The sequence below is a fragment of the Schistocerca serialis genome, chromosome 2 (assembly GCF_023864345.2).
Source record: "Schistocerca serialis cubense isolate TAMUIC-IGC-003099 chromosome 2, iqSchSeri2.2, whole genome shotgun sequence".
Lineage (NCBI taxonomy): Eukaryota > Metazoa > Arthropoda > Insecta > Orthoptera > Acrididae > Schistocerca > Schistocerca serialis.
In genome coordinates, this window is record NC_064639.1 from 969,088,534 (window position 1) to 969,095,248 (window position 6,715).

At 39.6% G+C, this 6,715-nt stretch overlaps 1 non-coding gene across 1 annotated transcript; it reads left to right on the forward strand.

Annotated features, from left to right (window-relative positions):
* The first annotated feature begins 4,414 nt into the window (after positions 1–4,414).
* On the forward strand, positions 4,415–4,487 carry Trnam-cau (transfer RNA methionine (anticodon CAU)). Its single transcript has one exon. It is a non-coding gene; the product is annotated as a tRNA-Met (tRNA).
* Positions 4,488–6,715: the final 2,228 nt, after the last annotated feature.

Genomic DNA, 6,715 nt, shown 5'->3' on the forward strand with positions numbered 1-6,715 from the left:
TATCTAGTTATTTTCATAATTATTGTGGCGGTTTGTTTTGAAACCACTGCAGCTCTAAGGACAACGTAAGTAGCTGTGACAGGCTGTATTTCCAATTTCAGATGATGTACTGTTGCACTCGTATGAATATCAAGAGCTCAGATGGAAACCCAGTTCTAAGAGGGGAAAGCAGAAAGGTGGAAGGGGTATATAGAGGGTCTATAAAACGGCGATGTACCTGAGGATAATATTATGGAAATGGAAGAGGATGTAGATGTAGATGAAATGGGAGATACGATACTGCATGAAGAGTTTGACAGAGCACTGAAAGACCTAAGTCGAAACAAGGCCCCGGGAGTAGACAATATTCCATTAGAACTACTGAAGGCCTTGGGAGAGCCAGTCCTGACAAAACTCTACCATCTGGTGAGCAAGATGTACGAGACAGGCGAAATATCCTCAGACTTCAAGAAGAATATAATAATTCCAATCCCAAAGAAAGCAGGTGTTGACAGATGTGAAAATTACCGAACTATCAGTTTAATAAGTCACAGCTGCAAAATACTAACGCGAATTCTTTACAGACGAATGGAAAAACTGGTAGAAGCCGATCTCGGGGAAGATCAGTTTGGATTCCGTAGAAATGTTGGAACACTTGAGGCAATACTGACCTTACGACTTATCTTAGAAGGAAGATTAAGGAAAGGCAAACCTACGTTTCTAGCATTTGTAGACTTAGAGAAAGCTTTTGATAATGTTGAGTGGAATACTCTCTTTCAAATTCTGAAGGTGGCAGGGGTAAAGTACAGGGAGCGAAACGCTATTTACAATTTGTACAGAAACCAGATGGCAGTTATAAGAGTCGAGGGGCATGAAACGGAAGCAGGGGGTGAGACAGGTTTGTAGCCTCTCCCCGATGTTATTCAATCTGTATATTGAGCAAGCAGTAGAGGAAACAAAAGAAAAATTCGGAGTAGGTATTAAAATCCAGGGAGAAGAAATAAAAACTTTGAGGTTCGCCGATGACATTGTAATTCTGTCAGAGACAGCAAAGGACTTGGAAGAGCAGTTGAACGGAATGGACAGTGTCTTGAAAGGAGGATATAAAATGAACATCAACAAAAGCAAAACGAGGGTAATGGAATGTAATCGAATTAAGTCGGGTGATGCTGAGAGAATAAGACTAGGAAATGAGACACTTTAAGTAGTAAAGGAGTTTTGCTATTTGGGGAGCAAAATAACTGATGATGTTCGAAGTAGAGAGGATATAAAATGTAGACTGGCAATGGCAAGGAAAGCGTTTCTGACGAAGAGAAATTTGTTAACATCGAGTATAGATTTAAGTGTCAGGAAGTCTTTTATGAAAGTATTTGTATGGAGTTTAGCCATGTATGGAAGTGAAACATGGACGACAAATAGTTTGGACAAGAAGAGAATAGAAGCTTTTGAAATGTGGTGCTACAGAATAATGTCGAAGATTAGGTGGGTAGATCACGTAACTAATGAGGAGGTATTGAATAGGATTGGGGAGAAGAGAAGTTTGTGGCACAACTTGACTAGAAGAAGGGATCGGTTGGTGGGACATCTTTTGAGGCATCAAGGGATCACAAATTTAGCATTGGACGGCAGTGACGAGGGTAAAAATCGTAGAGGGAGACCCAGAGATGAATAAACTAAGGAGATTCAGAAGGATGTAGGTTGCAGTAGGTACTGGGAGATGAAGGAGCTTGCATAGGATAGACTAGCATGGAGAGCTGCATCAAACCAGTCTCAGGACTGAAGACCACAACAACAACAACATTGTTGCACATCTGGTGTCAATATTCTGGTGTGCCTTATGGAAGGGATTTCTTCTGATTACGATTCAGATTGACAGCAGCAATGGAAGTTCAAAATGGTTCAAATGGCTCTGAGCACTATGGGACTCAACTTCTGAGGTCATTAGTCCCCTAGAACTTAGAACTAGTTAAACCTAACTAACCTAAGGACATCACACACATCCTTGCCCGAGGCAGGATTCGAACCTGCGACCGTAGCGGTCTCGCTGTTCCAGACTGCAGCGCCTAGAACCGCACGGCCACTTCGGCCGGCGCAATGGAAGTGGCGATAATGCATTGTTGCCTTGCATTATTTCAGAGAGTGAGAGCGAAGAACCATTAGCAAAAACAAAAATTTCAAACTGTTTGTTCCGGTTGGAAAACACGCAAGAGAAGCAAAGCATCTACCAATATTTGACACCTTAAGCTACTGTGTACACTGTAGCACAAAAATGGAACATTACAGAAGCTGATGGAGTGTGGTCTCTGTCAAATAGTCCTATGATCAACTGCAGAAATGACCTGCATTTTACCTTTTCACCAGAAGTAACGACATTTCATGCACGGTGGCTTCATTTGAAATCACTCCGTATGTGTTCAATTACTGTATACAACATTTGTTTTTCACATTGTTCTGTCTCAGTGTACGAATATGTCTAATAATCCACTAAAAACGAGGAAAAAAAATGATTTGTAAAATTTCAAGTCTGATGCGTAATGTGGTAGTTGCCACTACGACCGAGAGAGGTCAGAAGTAACCCTTCTCCGTATAGTCCGTCTGTGGCGATTGTTATTTCCCATTGTGTGCACAGTATTGCTAGTTTTCGCCCAGTGCGACCGAGTGCGTATCGTTTCCGTTGTTATGTGATACACTGTCGATCCAGCTGTTTACTACAGGTAAGACAATGACTTATATACCTTCAGAATCACCGTAGAATCCAAAATCTGCAGAAGACGGCTATTTTATGAATGAATATGTAACACCATGCATTAACTTTGCTCCACTACGTTAGATACTGCGTGGGACATCGAATAGTGTTACACATTTCGTGCATTGTTGTGCTGTAAAATTGCACGAGATGGTAAATGAACTCCATATATGTAATTTGGGATATTTTAAATTTCAGTATATCATGAATTAGTGTAGGGAAGTACTGAAAGATGAGACAGTGGCTATTCTGAAATATCTCCAGGTTTACCAGACGAAGATACAGTTTGTAGTGAAGACTTTCCAGATTGCATGCCAGCTGCATGCCAAATGTGGGTGAGAAGAGTTATGTACAAGTTAAATCATTTTTGTCTACGGTGGGCGACCATTTCAGATGTCTCTTATCATCTAAGTTCAAGTTTTGCGTACTAGATGTATCATCGCTTAGGAGTAAAAGTTTTGCCTCTTAAGACTAGCATGCTGCTTGAAATGCTATACGCGGCAGGTTCCTCATTTCTGCGAGAATAAATCTTAACATCCAACACTAGCACATAACCTAAAAACTGGTGATACACAGTTTCGAAAAACTTCGTAATTTCTGTTAATGTTCTTTCTTATTCTTATGTAACTGTAGAACGTTCCACAAGTTTTTTAATAATATTGTTCAACACATAGAAGTCTTCTGCAGTAAGCGTCGAAATTTGTCTCATATTCCTGTGCCTGAAAGAGGTAAATGTCATTCGCATAACGAGCCACACATAGACCAAAAATCACATCTGATTTTCGAGAGTGGAAGCGACAAGAGACAAAATATTTTTGTGTGTGCTCTTTTAGTAAAATATTCGGGAGAACGTTTTATTCAAGTAACAATACATGTAAACGCTATCTGCTGCGTATTTTACTGAATACATGAAGATGACTTGTCTGTGGAAATTCTGGGAAGTTTTCAATGTGTGATGAGTAATACTGATGCTGTTTGATAAAGATACACAGAAAAACTGACGTATCTGGCAGTTACACAGATACTGTTCTCAGCACACTGTGACTAATGTCCTCATAACTAAACAATGTGTACGATTTGTCGAATACAGGCTAAATCTGAGTTGCAATCGAAATTCTGTGTTGGTCATCAGTACTACACCCCTGTTTAAATTCCTGTTAAGTCATTGACGCATAGACCTCACGCATTTTGAGATGAGATTAACGATCTACTCTCGGAATGCTCCAGCACAGAAGATTATGATTTGAAAATGCTGTTAGTAATGACTAACTACATTATGACTAGTAGTAACACGAAACGCTGATACCGTGTTCCGATACTGTACTGACGCAAGTTAAAGATCGGCATAAGCATCATTTGCATTAGTTAGGGTCGTCGGATCTCACTTTTTCACACATTTCACACACACATACACACCCGTATGAGCACTGACAATACTAATAACAATAATTTCATGTGTACACAGCATGTAACAGATGTACTTTTTAACGATATGGCTTCACAATGTTGAAATACTGGTTACAATATTTTTAACAAAAGTGGTGAGTTATATCTACAAGCGTCTTTCTTCAGAATATAGCTTCAGGCTGTTACATCTTTATTATTATGTAACCATTACAACATGAAACTAATGCATTCATGATGGCAATATTGCATTGAAGTATCATATCAGTGCAAATTTTACGCTGGGCCTCGGTAGCGCAGTAGGCAGCGCGTAAGTCTCATAATCTTAAGGTCGTGAGTTCGATCCTCACCCGGGGCATATATTTTTACCTTATGTAAAAGTATGGTACATGATTAACAGCTACAAATTTCTCTACTTGTAAAATTTTCATAGCAAGTAAAACGGTTTTACACTTTCTCTAGCGACTTTCTCAAGTAAGTGGGATGAAGAATGACAATTCCATTACAAGTCCGATGATAAGCCACGCAGAAAATTATTTCAGAAAAATTTTCACTCTCGAAACTACGTTGCATTGAGTTCAGTGTTTTCTGTGATTTCGTGAATAATATCCAAATGCAAGCACTACTGTTGGGTATTCTCTCGTTTCATTGTAAAATAGTTCTCAATAATTTAACTGTGATTTTACGAGGGGATAATTAGAACACAACGAAATGACGACATTGCGATTACTACTGGCGATTAATCAACAAATTGCACTACTATTTGGAAGCAAATCAGTTGTGGGCATTAACTCATCGTTAACATACACGACTATTTAAATATGAATACTGACTGTTGTTTTCAGAAACATCAAACACATTGACAGTTTCTTAATAGCGTCGTTATAATAACCAAATCAGTGTTTCGAAAATATGTAACTCATGCATAGAAAAGTAAATAGATCAATAGTGTGACTAGTATCTGATACATGAATTGAAAGGAAGCACCTCACAGTCACGCCAGGAAACACTACCAGTAAAATTTCTGTAATCGCTGACCACTGTGTGCGAAATATCATGGAATTGCCTGGTGTACTTCAGTGTTGTAGCCGCTGAAAACCAAAATCGTAATTATCAAGTGTGAATTTCACTTATGCTACAGAGGACATTGCCACAGGCTGCTTCAGAAACGTTTACGCAACACATACATGTCTCATTAAACCACGTAAATGCCCCTGATGATGGAGACTTAAACCTGCGATTTTCGTCATAATTGTTGAAGCCTGTCTGAGAATGTGCTTCTGCATATCTGTACTCGGAGATAAGGACATATATCCAGTTTTTAAATGAGTTAGCACCACATCGTATTATACAAACGCATAAAGCACTATTTCCAGCCGGCCGAAGTGGCCGTGCGGTTAAAGGCGCTGCAGTCTGTAACCGCAAGACCGCTACGGTCGCAGGTTCGAATCCTGCCTCGGGCATGGATGTTTGTGATGTCCTTAGGTTAGTTAGGTTTAACTAGTTCTAAGTTCTAGGGGACTAATGACCTAAGCAGTTGAGTCCCATACTGCTCAGAGCCATTTGAACCACTATTTCCAGTTACTGTAAATAACAGAGGTAGATCTTTGGAAAATGAAGCAATGTCCGGTTTCGTTTGAGGTAAAGAACACCAAGCGGACATGGCTTTGTTTGCCTCTTTAAATGCAAGAGACACAAAATAGCATGTGCACTTAGTGTTGTATACCTCTACGTAAGAGGGTAGTTTACAAGACTAGTGAATTGGATGGGAACTATGCAGATAGCCATCCGATGTTATCAGAATGGTATGATAACCCTTGATGTGATAATTAAGCCTTACTTTTGATTGAGTAGACAGTTTTTGCGGAGAAATGGAGCCTAAACATAAATCTCGTGGACCTCTGAGAAAAAAGTCCATCAAATAACAAAGGAAACAGACTTTTATGCATACACAAACGAGCACTGAATTTTATTACTTGAACATTAGGTCAGTTTACAGGTTTCGTATATTTCAACAATCATTAAGTTTATTTTCTTGTTGCGTTGTGTATCCTTAGCTAATGTTACTCTCGAAACGCAGCTTGCTTTGTTACAACTTAGTCTTCTCGCCGTGTATCTTGTGCCCCAGACGAAGATTCTTAAACTTCTTTCCATTTGACTTAGGTCTACTAACCATTAACTTACTATTTTTTGAATGTGAAAAGTGAATGTATTTCGGTTGTTTATTATTATTTGCTTCTTTCGCATTCCAGATTCACACGGGGCATATGAGCTGGAAGAACGATATGAATGGGAGGGGGCATGGAAGACAATCGGTTAAGGAACAACAAAGTTGACGATTTTGACGTGGGCAAACATCATGAATCGGACATGGACAAAGATTATGTACCAAACACGGTTGCAAGCTCCTCAGATTCCGATCCTTTTAACCCATCTGCAACGTGCAAGGTAAGAAAGAAAGTTACTGCCAAGAATGACTTATATCTGACAAGCGAGGACGAGTTACATGAGTTAAGCTCCCAGGAACGAAGACCCCCGCAGAAAACAAACCAGAACATCTATTGTACAACAGTAAAGAATGTGGGT